A 16,435-nucleotide genomic window follows, 5' to 3' on the forward strand; every position below is an offset into this window, starting at 1 on the left:
CTTCTGGAATCTTTGTGAGTGAAATGCGCTAACTTGATTCATCGGCAGCTTGCATCATGCCCCCTCATTTAAAAACATCAATAACCATCAAAGGAACCTGCCTGGAACTACTGATTCACAGCTGCATGTCTACCAAGATAACACAAGGTGGAAATCTGGACAATTTGGGCCCAGATTCCAGCCTCCCAGACAAAGCTATGCTGATTACATCAAGAGTTCCTGAAACAACACACCAGGCAGCTTTTCCAAGATGCAACAGATTCTGAGTTGGAACTCACATGGACTTACAACCCAACCATTGAGAGGAAGCACTGAGACAGAATTGGAAAGTTAATTAAGAATCTGCTTATTTGAGGAAATCATTGTCTTTCCCTCACTATTCAAGGGACAATAAGTCTATTTCTAAGAAGAGCATGTTGCAGAGTTGGAATCCCACTCACCCTGAGGCTGTTTTCCCAGCAAAATATAGACACTCACACCAGCTCACATGGTGCACGCAAGACTTCAATGAAGTAGCTTGCCTACAACCCCGTGTCTTATGCTTAACAAACCAGAGTCCTTCCTTTGATTAACAGGACACAAGAACTCAGCAGCTCATTTTGTGAAGCTGTAATAGGGGGTGTTTTTACTTGAAAAGTACAGCAGCATCTTGGGATGCTGGTTAGAAATTCTAAAATAGTTCGCTTCCAGAGCAAAAGTCGGAGGTCAAAAGAAATGCAATACAGAATTGCTTTGGTACAGTTCCCACTAATCTGTTGCTGCTAAGGTGCTTTAAGAAATTAGTTGATTACTTGGAGCCAATCCTCTCTCTATAATTAGAAAATTCTGCCATCTTCTCCTTTCCGGAAATGTCTAAGAAGCTTCTCATTGATGGAATTTATCCAAGTCTGAGGTCATCCAGGCTGGTGGGGGACACTGACTAAACGCCCTGGACACACCTGACACGGACATGGACTCACTTGCACGTGATCTACTGCCGCTGTACATCTTCCAGCTATGGGACCTGGTTAATTACACAGTGTGGGGAGGTCATTGTGGTATATGTCTTACAGTACTATTTTAAGAGTAAATGAGATAAACCAGCTTGCGTGCTCAGTCACGTCTGACTCTTTGGGACCCTATAGACTGTAGCCCACCAGGCTCCTCTGTCCATGAGATTCTCCATGCAAGAATATTGGAGTGGGTTACCATGCCTTCCTCCAGGGGATCTTCCAGACCCAGGGATCGAACCCAGGTCTCCTGCACTTCCTGCATTGCTGGTGGATTCTTTAACACTAGTGCCACCTGGGAAACCCTCGGTCACAATACCTACTAAGAAATCATGTTAGCCAAAATTATTATTAATAAGCAACTTACAACATTTGTGACTGCTTGGTAACATATGAACCAAGTAAGAAGGGAATGTGAATTTAGTAATACTTCTTTCTCACCATTGCATAAGCAAAAAAATATATATATATTTTTTCATATAAAGAAAATCACACAGGCTATAAATTTTGAGTGCAGATTCATTATTTCTAGCATTTATATTTTAGTCAATACAATGACAATAACATTTTCCCTCTTACGTGGAAATCACAAGTAAATGATGGACAATTTTTATACCAAAAATAGGCAGTATTTTCCCATCCTCTCAGATAGCTTTCTCTTATTTAAAAAGTTTTCATTTCATACTTAAAATTATAGAGGAGTAAATAGAACTTCTAGAAGTAGCAGCATTGCAAATAAATCTAAAACATATTCTGATCAGTTAAATCAAGTCGGGTTTTCAGAAATCTCTGTCATATTTAACCTGGGACCATTGATAACACCATCCACACACCTTCAATTGCCTCATGACCACATCCCTAACTGGCCCATGATGCCCCAAGTCTTATCAAGGAAACAAAGCCTGTGAATTTCCGGACCCAAAGTGGAAAGAGATTAACTCTGGCCCTGGAATAAATCACTTCCCTATGTTTTCACTTCCAGACTCCTAACATTTTCCCTGCATTTTTGGATATGACCAGAAGTGTCACACATCCATCACAAAGATGAGCAATTATACTCTGATCCCAAGTAAAAACGGGAGCCTGTAGGATCTTGTCACTGTCACCCATGTGGCATCATTTTTTTTTAACATAGCTGACAATGACTTTTGTGGTATCGAATATACCTTTGAAGAATGTTTTTAAAGCATGAGAAGAGGTTCAGCGTCAATTTGTTTTTACTGTTGTTTAGTCACCGAGTCATGTCCAACTCTTTTGTGATCTCATGGACAGTAGCCCACCAGGCTCCTCTGTCCATGGGATTTCCCAGCCAAGAATATTGGAGTGGGTTGCCATTTCTTTCTCCAGGAGATCTTCCTATCCCAAGGATCAAAACTGCGTCTCTTGCATTAGCAGGCTGATTATTTACCACTGAGCTACTGAAGAAGCCCTGGTGTCAATCAGATTGCCACTTAGTCATGTAAGAGAGGCAGGAACGTACTTCCGTGGCTGCTAATGAAGTTGTCAGGACAGTGGCTGTTGCAGGTTGATCACTAGCATTGATCAGTGGTAAGAGGCTGACACTCAATCATTCATTTTCCCCTTAGGACACACACACAGCACATAAGCTGAGAACTTCCTAATGCAGCAAAGAGCGATTGAAAAACTGGAGTATTCCTTCTGTGTGTTCACACCCTCGGGTGAGAAAGAACTCCCCTCCCTCCAGTTAATCACAGTGCTATGGAAACAGACATTTTCTGTGCTTCCAATTGTCAACTGCACTTCACTTTCCAGACCCCTCATCGGCTTTTCTCCATCATCATGGTTTTGGTACACTGTGTTCTGTGTGTTAAGTTGCTATAGTCGTGTCTGACTCTTTTGTGACCCCATGGACTGTAGCCCGACAAGCTCCTCTGTCCATGGGATTCTCCAGGCAAGAATACCAGAGTGGGTTGTCATGCCCTCCTCCAGGGGATCTTCCCAACCCAGATCAAACCTGGTCTCTTATGTCTCCTGCATTGGGAGGCAGGTTCTTTACCACAAGCGCCACCTGGGAAACCCCTTTGGTACTTTAGGGAACAACTACCTCAGGACCCCTAATTCCAAGTCATAAGACACCATCCAGTGGAATAGAGTTCTGGAATGGTGGAACTGATCCTGCGGAATCCAGGACCCAGGGTCGGGCATCCACTGCTTCACTTCATCTAAGAGTGGAGGTGCATTGGCTTAAGACAAAGCCCGTGATTAGACAGCTCTATATATAAGAAAGGCTTCCCTGTGGCTCAGCTAGTAAAGAATCCACCTACAATGCGGGAGACCTGGGTTCGATCCCTGAGTTGGGAAGCTCCCCTGGAGAAGGGAAAGGCTACCCACTCCAGTATTCTTGCCTGGAGAATTCCATGGACTGTATAGTCCATAAGGTCGCAAAGAGTTGGACACGACTGAGCGACTTTCACTTCATATATAAGAAAGTTCTTACTGATATTGAATCAAACTGCTGCTCAAGATGATCGCTTTTTTCCAAAAAGTCTGTGCTTGACAGCAACAGGGACTTACGTGTGAATTGTGGAAACATCCCCAGAGGTGGCCTTTGATGAGGAACCCCTTGATGGGGTAGATGTTGCTTCAAACTCTCAGCAGAAGGGCGGACACTAAACATAAAGGAGGCCCCAAAATGGACAACCAGGTCCCAAACCCCAGGCTGGGGATCCAGGGCAAATTTCTACTGCTTGGCTGATCAATCCCAGACTGCAGAATCATGGGAAACAGTAAGTTGCTACTGTTTTAGGCCAGTTAGTGTCTTAGCATTGGAGTAGTTATGTAGCAGTAAATATCTGAAACATGGACATACACTCAAAATTTCAACAAAATGTCACAGACTAAGTGAAGCCCATTCCCAGGCTTCTCAGAGTTGTGCACCCAAGTCTGAAATCCCTGGATGGCAATGCTCCCAGGCCCCAATCTATGAGCTCAGGGCTGCATCTTTTATAACTTGGCCACACCTCAAAGTTTGTAGGATCCTATTTGCCCAAACAGAGATCAAACCTGGGCCCTCAGCAGTGAATGTACTGAGGCCTAACCACTGGACTACTAGGGAATTCCCAAAAGGTTTCAATTTTTATGCCTCTTGCTTATTCCCCCTGCTTGGAAAGCCATCTCCCACCAGAATTTCTTCTTACCAGACCCCTAACCATCCTTCAGTCCAGAAAGATCCCCTGGAAAGAGAATGGCAACCCACTCCAGTATTCTTGCCTGGAGAATCCCATGGACAGAGGAGCCTGGTGGGCTAAAGTCCATAGGGTCGAAAAGAGTTGAACATGACTAATCGACTAACACACACACTGGGCTTCCCTGGTGGTCCAGTGGTTAAGAATCCGCTTGCCAATGCAGGGGACACGGATTTGATCCCTGGTCCAGGAAGATCCCACACACTGTAGAGCAACTAAGCCCATACCACACAAGTACCAAGTCCACACAATCCTAGAGCCTGTGTTCCACAAGAGAAGCCACTGCAATGAGAAATCCGTGAACTGCAACAAAGAGTAACCCCTGATCACCATAACTAGAGAAAGCCCGTACGCAGCAGCAATGAAGACCTGGAGCAGTCAAAAATGAATAAATAAATAAAATTTTTAATAAAAATAAATGCAAATCTAAGCATTCTTCAATTTGAAGGAAAAGCTACTGTATTGAGAGTTTGTCTCTCTAGCTTCATATAAAATTTATATTCCCCCCAAACCTTAAACTAGAACACAATCCATTAATCAATCCTCTTTCTCCTGAGTTAGTTATTTTCAGCCTCAACTTTAAGTGAGACGAAACACTGACCTCCCTCTCTTTTCATGATAACGACGGTCGCATCCTTAACCCGGATTCCCTACCACTGACCCGGCATAGCTAGTGGATGGTTACGTCTTTTTTCTGTTTGCTTTGGAAAGACCAAATGGAAAGCAGAGTCTACGCCTCACTCAAGCTGCTCTGCCTCATTCTTCTTGGAAAAAGAAGGTGATGACTGATTTATCTAAATACGGTTAAGACATCTGGTCTATTGTGTATGCTCCCAAGCATCAAGGGTCACGGTTTTATGACAAAATAAAGAAAAAAGGTTAAGATGCATTGAGCATTGTAAGAGGCAGTACAATAGAAGGAGAGGGCATCTTAAATCTCTATTTATAGTAATGATGCTATTATTAGCAGGACTTTTTTATGCCAAGATTATCAAGACACCCTGAAGGCTGTGTAATACAAGTAAAAACTCGGATCTGGCTGTTGATCATGTTATCAGATACTTACAGAAATAACTCTTTGGAAAAACTGGTCATTGTGAAGACAAAAATGACACATTCAACCCCTGAGAATTCTGACACCACAGACCCAGCAGAGAGTGACCCCTGGGATGGGTGAGGGGGCAGTGGCCCTAGAGAAGGGCATGCGTCCTTTGTGCTGGGCAGCCCCATGCAAGGAGCAAATGCTAAGCACATTAAAACAGACGAAGGCAGGGACCAGTCCCGTCCCTCTGTGCTGAGGCCAGAACCACCTCGTGTCCACTGCTGATAAGGGACAGGAAAGTGCTTGGTTGATCCCTTCTTATACTTTATTGTTGTTGATGTTCAGTCACTCAGTCGTGTCCAACTCTTTGTGACCCCATGGACTGCGGCACGCCAGGCTCCCCTGTCCTTCACTATCTCTTGGAGTTGGCTCAAACTCATGTCTATTGAGTCAGTGATGCCATCCAACTATCTCATCCTCTGTTGTCCCCTTCTCCTCCTGCCCTCAATCTTTCCCAGTATCAGGGTCTTTTCCAGTGAGTTAGCTCTCCACATCAGGTGGTCAAAGTATTGGAGCTTCAGCTTCAGCATCAGTTCTTCCAATGAATATTTTGGGTTGATTTCCTTTAGGATTGACTGGTTTGATCTCCTTGTAGTCCAAGGGACTCTCAAGAGTCCCAACACCACAGTTCAAAAGCATCAAGGTCACAGTTCCAATTCCTCACAGAACGTTTCTGCTTTCCACTCTAAAAGAATCATATCTTCCAAAGAAGCTTCCAGTCAGAGGGGTCCTTAAAGCCAGAACTTTCCAGATGACTCACTGATGTCCAGACAATGAAGTTACTTGCCAGGGGCCACACAGCAAAGATGTGGCAAAACTTGCATTGCTTCTGATTTCAAAGGTTGGGTGACTTTCATTAAATCATGGGCAAGGTCACTTTCTCTAAATAACTGTTTATTGATCCATGAGACTAAAGGGAGCTCCGTGGCTGCCCTTCTTGGTAAATATGCAGCCAAATGGTCTAACGTCTGTTGAGAGCACCATGTTAAGACAATTTTCCAAACAAGCTCCATTATCCAAGCAAACCAGCCTCCTAGTTTATATCCTGAATTTTCCTGACTTATGATTCTTTCTCACAAAAGACACCAATTAAGGCTAAACCCAGGAAAATAATGCAAGCGCCCCAGATTCTAAGAATGGTGTGTAAGGAGCATCACCCTTCAACAGAGAGGGCAGTAGGTGATGATCTTAGCCGTCCTTGTGGACTGATGGGTGTCCTCACAAGCACTAGTACCTGTGGACGGTCCCTTCTGTAAGAGCAGGGCCTTTGCACACGATCAAGTTAGGGTGGGTCCTAACCTGTGCTAGGGTGGGTCCTAACCCAATTATGACTGGTGACCTTATAAGAGGGAAATTTGGACAGTACTGGGCCGTCATAGAGAGCACCACATGAAGATGAAGGCGGAGATCAGGAGATGTGTCTACAAGCCAAAGACTGCCCACAAATCCCAGAAGCTGGGAGAGAGGCAAGGAACAGACCATCCCCTCATGGCCTGGCTAGGAACCAGAGCCACGGACACTCTGATCTTGGCCTTCTAGGTCCAGAACTAAGAGACAATAGTTTGTCCAAACCATCCAGCTTATGGTACTCTGTTTGGCAGATCCAGCAAACCAGTACCATTACCCCATCTGACAAACAGTGACTGAAGTGACTGATTTCACTGGCCCTTCTGTCCTAACCATCTCCCCTCCCCGCACTGCCCCAGTTCCATGTGGGTGTGTAGGACTGTACAGGGGCCCTGAGTCCACGCCTGGCCCTGGATCCTGTCTGCTGTCATGGGAGGAGACACCAGACATGATATACAGCCAAGAATAATAAGACACGGTCCCTAGGGCCGGAATTCACGCCTCCCAGGCAAGGTGAGCTCTAAGCGAGTGAAGACAAGCATGGTGCAAGCTGCAGAGACACAGAGGCTAACCTGGAGAAACTGGGCTGATCTGTGGGCCAGGGGAGATTTGGGAGGGACAGGAGTAAGGGGAAGGTGTCAACATCCCAGCAAAGCAGGTGGGGGAGAGTGGGGTCATGTCCAGCAGGACCAGCTCGGAGGGAGTCCAGGGGTGGGGCCAGCCTACGGGGCAGAGAGGGAGACAGAGGGCTCCCGGTGACACAGCCTGTCAGGGCCACTCGGGGTGAAGAGGCAGTGTCTGTAGCAGCAGTGAGTCACTTCCAAACCAAGTTATATTTGGATCTCTGTTGCCTCATAGTATCCTTTCTGTTTCATATTTAAACATGGAGTCTAGCAGGCCAAGAGCAGGAATGGTGACTGAGCAAAGGATTTCATCTGGACCACAAGCCAGCTTTCCTTGTCAACATGTTCGGCCATTAGACTCCTGCAAGAAGGCGTGCTCTGTGTGTTTGCTTATTTGTTTGAAAACAGCTAAGAACAGTTTGACATATACTGTAAACTATACAAAAGGATGGAGAAGGCCATAGCAACCCACTCTAGTATTCTCACCTGGAGAATCCCATGGACAGAGGAGCCTGGCAGGCTATAGCCCAGGGGGGTCGCAAAGAGTAGAACACGAGGGAAGTGACTTAGCACGAACATACAAAAGGGAAGAGACACTGGCCATTAAATGCAATTAAACTGGTTTCTGGAAAAGGAAGACCATGCTCTGCAAGGATTAATACTGTGACACAGTTGCACTCTTCCTGCCCTCAAGACAAGCTAGGAATAAAGGCTATAAGCTGCTGGATTTCCCACATCACTTTTAAGATTTTTGTTCTGCTGTTTGCATTATTAATTACCATTAACAATTATTGAGTACTTAGTACGTGCCAAGCATTGAGCAGAGCTCCCCACATTCTTTTTTTTCTTTTTAAAATTTATTTATTTGGCTGCATCCTGTCTTAGTTACAGCACTCAGGATCTTTACTTTCAGTTTGTGAAAGAGTCATTGTGGCATGTGGGATCTAGTTCCCTGACCAGAGATCGAGCCCAGATCTCCTGCATTGGCATCATGGAGTCTTACTCCCTGGACCACCAGGGAAGTCCCCCCTTTCTTTCTTAATACTCCAGTCCATGAAAGAACAGACTTTTATCAAGATTTCCTCCATTTTAAAGAGGTGGAAACTGAGGCTTCACAATGTTAACCAACTGATCTTCAGACACGCAGAAACTAAGTGGTAGAGCCACTTAAAAGTCAGTGGTTTTTTAATTCATGAGGACACCGGAATCCAGCCTAGATTTCATCCCATGTGTGGGTGTGCGGAGCAAACTGGAGCAATTCATTCTCAGGCCACCTCGTCTATTGTCAGGGCACTGGATTTCCAGCTGATGGAACTTGACAGCAATTGTTTCACACTTTCAGGCTCACACCCAGCTTCCTGAAGGGCAGACAACCACCAGGGCTGTCCTGTCCTTGACCACAGAGGTCAGGTCAGCTGTGATGTGTGCAGGGCCAGTATTGTCTTTCCTGAGTCCTGGGTGTTAACACTGTGAGGTTTAGGAGCTGCCCAGTTTCTCAGGAGAGAAGATCAATCCACAAACGGTCTCATGTGCACCAGTTCTGGCCAATGGGTCCAGTTGCCTGCAACAAGTATTTTCTGAGCTGTATAGCAGGGATTGCTAGCTGTATGTCAAAGTCCATTCTTCCCTCCTTTTTTTAATGAAAGGATTCTGACTTTTTTTGTAAGTTAAGCGCATTTCTCAGTGTCTGTCAAGGCCATCTGCTACCAGGTCTAACCAGAGTTGGAAGCAGTAGTGTGGTATGGTTCTTTAAGTAAGACTCCTAAATAGGGAGGGATTCCCTTTTTGTTTTCTTTCTTTTTCTTTCTGTCCTGGAATTTGATTCAATTGTTGGAGCTCCAGCAGCCACCTTGGACTAGAAGGTAACCCTGGGAATGGTAGCCAATAACAGCAGAGAGAAAAGATAGAAGAATCTTCTGTCTCACACTGTAGACCCCACCAAACCAGACCTGCATTTTGGATTCATATTTTTTTAACAAAAAACATATATGTCTATTTTTCATGTTTCAGTTATGCTCTGCAAGAATTATCCAACAGAAGCATTACTGTGTACCAGGATTTGAGCTTGAAACAAATTCCCGCCATTTCCCCCACCCCCAAGACGCACATTCAGACAGTATAATAAATAGTTTGAGTGTCTGGGCAATGCGTGATCTAGTGCAGCAATCACAAATACATCACACCAACCACAAACATTACTCTTAAAGGTTTTACAGAAATGCTTCAGAGGACCCTGAAATTTTGTGAAACATTCTCAAGTTCATGACTTTATAATAGATTCTTCTCCTACACAGAGTGATTTTTTTTCCCCTGAATCTATAAAGTGAAGTCATTTTGCTTCCCATTTCTTACTTCGTTCAGAGACCATAACACTGAAAACAATTACCTTGAACCAGTAGGAACATTTTTTCTTCTCCATCCCACCTGTTAAAAAGTAACAGTCTAGACTGTGTGTGCTTACATTTTTACTCTACTTTTCCTCAGGAAGCCTCCTGGTAATAAGTGAAATGCCCATGACTTTAATAAGCTTTGAATTAAGCTGTAGAAATAATTCTCTTTGTAGTTTCCTGAAAGGTATTTGGATCTGAGACTGTAAAAAAAAAAAATTGCTCAGATACTGATTGATGCCCATGTTAAATTGGCCCTTTTACCAGAATATAATGGAAGTTCTCTACTCATGTTGCCAAGTGTAGGCTTCCCTCTGTTTAAGACCTTAACTGATGAATAACAATAGTACATCCTGTGACTACAGAGAAGTTTGACAAAATATGTCAAATAGGCACTTAAATGTAAGGAGACAGAATAATTGCCTATATTGAAGAGCTTTCCTTTGAGATTTGTCTCTGGAGAAGCAGAAGTCAGGTTGCCTTTTGCACTACAAGGTTTTAAGTGTTCAGATCAACTTTAAGAAAATGAGGGAACACCCAGGCCAAAGGAAGGGCTCAGAACTGCATCTAGGACTTTCAAGGGGACCAGTCAGCTCTGTCCCCGCTCCACCCACCCTGGGGTAGAACCAGGTGAGCCTCCGAGCCCCACCACCTTCTCTGCCAGGCATCCCCAGGGTCCTCAGGCCCAAGAACCCTTCCCTCTGTTAGTTTCATCCATGTCAGCACTTCCCTGGTTGTATCAGATTGCTTTGTGGCTGACCCCCTGTAAATAACTCATCAGCATCTAATCTCTTATCTTTTCCCTTTCACTCTGGAATCAGGGGGTGAGAGCCTGGGGTCTGGGGAGGGGGTAGGGGCGCTGAGCTCAGCGGTGATCCTTTCTACAGCTTAGCCACCACCAACCGCAGCTCTCCTGGGCCAGCTTAGGTAACAAAGCCACAGCTCCGACAGGGAGAAAGCATGAATGAATACCAACTGAACAAAGACAGCTCTTAGGAAGGAATGAATGGCAGCCACCAAGAGGAGGTGCTCCAAGTGGGAGGTTGGGATTGACACACACACATACACAACACTGTGTATAGAACAGACAACTAGTACGGACCTACAGGACAGCACTGTGTGTGTGTGTGTGTGTGTGTGTGAGCTCAGTCGTGTCTGACTCTTTGCAACTCAGTGGACTGTAGCCCACCAGGCTCCTCTGTTCATGGGATTCTCCAGGCAAGAACACTGGAGTGGGTTGCCCTTTACTACTCCATGGAATCTTTCTGACCCAGGGATCGTACCTGCATCTCCTGCATTGGCAGGTGGATTCTTTACCACTGAGTCACTGGGAAGCCCCCATGTTAGAGTCCTAGGGCCCTGCCATTACAAGTCTAGAGATGCCACTAATTGGACACCACCATTTCTGGGGGCCTGGGGGTGCCAGGCACCTGACCCCAGGGGGTTGCAATGGAAAAGGTCTCGTGGAGGCTATGTGACACCATGGCCATGGCTGACTCTGGCCAGGGCCCTTTCCCTCACACGCCCCCCTGAGGTCAGGTCTGCTCTTCTCCTTGCTGTACCAGAAAGGAGACTGCAGCTCTGAGAGCTTGAGCCACTCGCCCAGCCCGAACTAGGGAGTCACGGGTCGGGAGTCTCAGCCCCAGGCCAGGCCGGGCTCCAGACCTGACACTCCACTCCTCTACTGGGAAACAGGCCAGGTGCTTGGCACCCCCAGGCCTCCAAGAATGGTGGCAGCCATTTGAGGGTGGTCATCAGACCCTGTAATGACCAAATGAGAGAAATCCTCCCAGTAAAAAAAGTCTACATTCAGAAAGCGGCCTCCAGAGGTGAAGACCACGGGTGTACATCTGTAAACAGAGCACGGCGTGCTCCCCATGCTCTTGGCCCCAACAGTCCTGGCATCAGGAACACAGGCCAGGATGGAAGCCTCAGGCCCTTCCAGCGGAAGATGGGGACGGGAAGGTTCTAGGGACAGTCATCACTTCGTAGGAACAGTCAGAGCCACCAGGTCTGACACCAGAGTAACCCGAGGAAGCATCTCCTGGGTGAGCTCATGCACATTTCTAAAGAAACAGCCAACACTGCTGCTCAAGGTCAGCCCTTTCCAGCTACTTCCACTCTTTAGACAAATATAGGGGCCTTGGGGTGTCAAAAAATATAACAGTAGTTAACATGCATAAAGCATTTAAAATGTGCTGGGCTCTTAAGGAGAAACATCCTATGACATCCCTTATATGTGGAATCTAAAAAGGAGTGATACAAACAAACTAACCTACAAAACAGAAAGAGACTCACAGACTTAAGAGAATGAACTTACGGTTGCCAGGGGAAAGGGATAGTTAGGGAGTTTGGGATAGACATGTACCCACTGCTATATTTAAAATGGATAAACATCAAGGACCTACTGCGTAGCGCATGGAACTCTGCTCAATGTTATATGGCAGCCTAGATGCAATGGGGGCTGGGAGGAGAATGGATACCTGTGTATGTATGGCTGAATCCCTTCGGGGTTCACCTGAAATTATCACAATATTGTTAATCAGCTATGCATGCATGCATGCATGCTTAGTCACTCAGTCATGTCCAACTCTTTGTGATCCCATGGCCGTAATCTGCCAGGCTCCTCTGGCCATGGGATTCTCCAGGCAAGAGTACTGGAGTGGGTTGCCATTTCTTACTCCATAATTGCCATTTCCTGTAGTATAATCAGCTATACTCCAATACAAAATAAAAAGTTTAAAGACTGGGGGGAAAATGTGCTGTGCTCTTAAATATCAAACAAGCCTACAAGAGTGGTCCTTTTTCTGCATCACACAGGTGGAAATGGAGACCAAAGAGGGAAAAGACAGACCCCGACCCAGGGGTTCTCAAAGGTCGACCCCAACAAGCAAGCCTGTCTCAGGATGCAGCTCCCCAGGATGACTGGGGGGAGTGGGGCGTGGTGTTGGGAAGGAGCAGGAGGCCCTGGTGCACGTCCCTCTCGGCCTGTTCCCACTTCCCATCTTCCTTAGGAAACTCCCCCCGGCAGCCTGCGCCAACCTGAGCACTGACCCTTCTGTTCTGGGCTTAAAGGGTAGCCAGTTAGGTTTTCCTCTTCCTTTCTTGGCATTTGGTTTCCTTCCTTATCAGAGTGGTGAGACCAAGGGGCAGATAACAGGATGTAGACATAAGGGAAATAGTTCACAGTCACGGCTGGGATGCCTTTAGTGTTGTAGGGTTAGGTTTGGAGCTGCAGGAGTCTCCAAGAAAGGGGATGTCCATCTGGCCTACCTGTTGACCAGAGCCTATATCACCATTGGGGGCAAAATCTGTAGAAATAGGAAGCGTTTGCCTATCTCTGTGTTCTTTGCACAGAACTCCCCCGGGGACCTTCAAGAACCTTTCACAACCTGCTTTTCTCTTCCATGTTAAAACAGATGCCATTTGTCTAGCACCTGCCATGAAAATGCTTTTCTGATCAATTAATATTGAAGTCTTAGATGACAATTCTTAATGTATAACGACACTCCACCAGCCCTAATTACTAAAGATCTTTCTTTTAGTTCAGAGACTGGCTTTTATATCATATACCAATGTTATAATTTCAACATTCAAAGATGCCTTCTCTGAAATGTCACATAGCTTCAGATATGAATAACACAACTGTTTAATAAAAAGCAACTGTCAGTCAGTCTTCATTTTCTTAATGGCTCTAAAAATGCTACACCTATATTCCCTAGTTTCATAGATGAACATGATTAAGACATGAAGTTTGAGACTCTGAGTTTCAAACCATTTAAGTAATAGAAAAGCTGCTGATATTTTAGAAAACTTCATTTTAAATTACTTATTACCATTAGGATCACACATTTCTCTAAGTAACTTAGGGGCAAGAAGTACTAGAGTGGATTGCCATTCCCTTCTCCAGGGGTTCTTCCTGAGGCAGAGATGGAACTCAGGTCTCCTGCGCTGCAGGCAGATTCTTTACCAGCTGAGCCACCAGGGAAGCCCCCCTACTCGTCCACAGCCAATCTCATATGCCTCCTGTAGCTTGTTTTTCAGTCACCTAATCGTGTCTGTCTCTTTCTAGCTCCAAGGACAGTAGCCCACCAGGTTTCTTTGTCCTCCACTAGTATTTTATCATGATAAGTGATATTTATGTCAATGTCCCAGAAATGCCATACAAATTTGAAATATCTTCTCAAAGGAAAAACTATTTTCATTTATATTTGAGGGTGTATTCATTATTTGAGTATAGTTATGACAACACCATGGCACTAATTCATATATAATAAGGATATATAAATAATGGGATTCACCTGCCATGCATAGAAAGCAATTTCCTCATAGAATGTTCTAGCAATGATATTTACTGATCTTTTTTTTTCTGTTTGATAATTGCTAAAATTACTTTGTGATTAATAAGTTAACCTGGAGTAAGATAACCCAATGGCCAGAGTCTATACATTTTGTCAGTTAACCACCTGAAAAGTCACAGCATATGTTTTAAAAGCTGACTTCGATGTTCCCTTTCTACATGGCTTGTCCAGTTAGGTCATGTTCCCCAAACTTGTCTAGCATTTCCTGGTGCTGAGGAGCCCTTTCACCCTGGTAATGCCCAGGTCTTCGCTGTGTTTAGAAGTTTCTAAGGGTGCTGTCTGGCTTCTGTGTTATGTTGCTATTAGATTCGTTTAAGAGGTTAACTACAGTAAATGTAAGCAGACACTGAGCACCCATTTCTATGATACTGATCCAGCAAGGAACCTGAACAGTCATCCAAGTTATCAGAACACAGGGTGCGATGTAAATATGTAAATTCTAGTTGGCCAAAAGGAAGAAAGACATCCATGGTATACTCTTGTGAAAGTATTATGCCATTAATTTCAAGCATGCCAAAGGAAATAATGGAAAAGAAAATGGCTCTGGTATTCCTATCCATAGACAGAAGAGCCTGGCAGGCTACAGTCCATGGGGTCTCAAAGAGTTGGAAATGACTGAGCAACTAAAGAAAAAAAAACAAATAAAGAGGTTGAGGATTTATTCCCAAGTTTAGTAGTAGGAGCTTCTGTTCAGTTCGGTGGGGCCAGCCTCACAGAACCCTCTCCTGAGGATCCCTGGCCCCCAGGCTATCGGGGCCCTAACAGTTTCCTGTTTCCTGCCTGGCACCCCCACCCACAATCAGCTGTGGTTGCTCAGCCTCCAGAGCCTGTGTCACACCTCCTGAGGCTGCAGAGTGGCCCCGTTCCCAATGCTGGAGAGATGGGGATGGAGTCTGAGTGTCCACAGGGAGGTTCCGAGTTAGCTCACCTGAAGGTCACTGAATGCCACTACCCAGCAATGACACCAAATGTCCCCTGGGCCACGTGGGGCTCCCCAACCAAATGATGTAGACATATCAGACCCAGAGAAACAAGATCTCTGTTTATGAACCAGGTGCCCACAATGTACTGTACATGGTGCCCACACAGCCCTACCAGTGTTGTCCCCATTGACAGATGTGTAAACAGGAGGAGGGGGAGTAATAAGCTCCCCATGGTAAGGGCTAGAGCAGGCATCCTGGACCATGCTGTGATGCGTGGGATTGGTCTTAACTCCTGTGCACGGCCCACAGGTTCTTGAGCTAGAGAAGAGTTGTCCAAACAACCTCTGAAAGCTAAACCTCCTTAGAAATATCTGCCAAGATGCCCCACAAGAAAAATAAGTTCCCTCACCTTCCCCATAGCAACCAGGACTAAAAACAATGCGCTCCAGCCTTTCCTGCTTTCTCTACCATCGTTGGCATAGTTTCCAAAACCACTGAGCGATCTTCAATGTTTCAGTAAAAGTTTAAGCTGTCCTCCTTTTTAAAGACCTAATTATAAAGCTTAACATTTTAATTACCAATTCTTGTTTTAAAAAGATAAGGAGGAAAAAAAAAAAAGCATATATTTTACCTGTAATTTCCAAGACGAAATTCCTCAGTTGCTTCCAGAATGTCTTATCAGAAGGGCTGGAGTCAGGAAGAGTCAGAGCCCAGGGCCTGGCAACCTGGGCAGCCTGTGGCTCCAGACACTGCTTGGGAGTGAACTGGGCTTCTGTCTGTGCTGGCCAGAGGGAGCGGCAATGTTTGTGTTGTCACCTGGATTACCTGTAGCAACGGCGAGCACTGCAGGTAACTCACAGACCACAGGCTGGCCACGAACAGAGCTAGTCTCACATTCACAACTACTAGTGAGTGTCAGCGGGAGCACTCCTCTCATTCCAATACAGAAATGTCCAGACTAGAACACCAACAGCTGCTTTTTCCCTGCCATCCCAGTTGCCTATAATACCCAACCAAATCATTTACTTTAAATAAAACTTTTTACTAAACGACCAATAAAATAACCTGTTTGTTTAATGGATCCTCTCTGGCATACAAATAGAAGGTGGCATGTGACCCTGTGAGCTTTTTACCTTATTCTGAAGTTGATGTTTTGAATATTCATCTTGAAGAGTATGTTTCCGTTTGGTAAGACACCATGACGTGATGGTCAAGTCCCCATTAACAGGCAGGTTGATTCAGTTCAACTGATATTTGTTAAGTGCTGCTCCATTGAAAAGATAGGCCTGCTTAAAAAAAAACAAAAAAACCTCTGACTTCTAGCAATTAACAAGCCAGCAATCTTTCATACTAGACCATCAACATGCAAGTATTACCTTCACTCTTCGCTTACTCTCTCAATACTCATGTGCATACCTCTTCAGCCCAGGCAGAGAGGAGCTCCGAGTACTGCCAGAAGCCCGGGCAGGTGGGGGTGGGAGTGGGGGGCCCAGAGGA

The 16,435-nt window shown here is 45.3% G+C and overlaps 1 protein-coding gene across 3 annotated transcripts in view; it reads right to left on the minus strand.

Moving 5' to 3' along the window:
• The window catches only part of RP1 (RP1 axonemal microtubule associated), a 150,409-nt gene extending 134,686 nt beyond the window's left edge, over positions 1-15,723 (minus strand). For all 3 annotated transcript variants that reach the window (XM_070382399.1, XM_070382397.1, XM_070382398.1), the window contains exon 1: positions 15,570-15,723. The gene's annotated coding sequence lies outside the window, so the exon portion shown is untranslated. The remainder of the gene's footprint in view (positions 1-15,569) is intronic.
• Positions 15,724-16,435: the final 712 nt, after the last annotated feature.

This window comes from Bos mutus, chromosome 14, assembly GCF_027580195.1.
Source record: "Bos mutus isolate GX-2022 chromosome 14, NWIPB_WYAK_1.1, whole genome shotgun sequence".
In the NCBI taxonomy this organism is placed as follows: Eukaryota; Metazoa; Chordata; class Mammalia; order Artiodactyla; family Bovidae; genus Bos; species Bos mutus.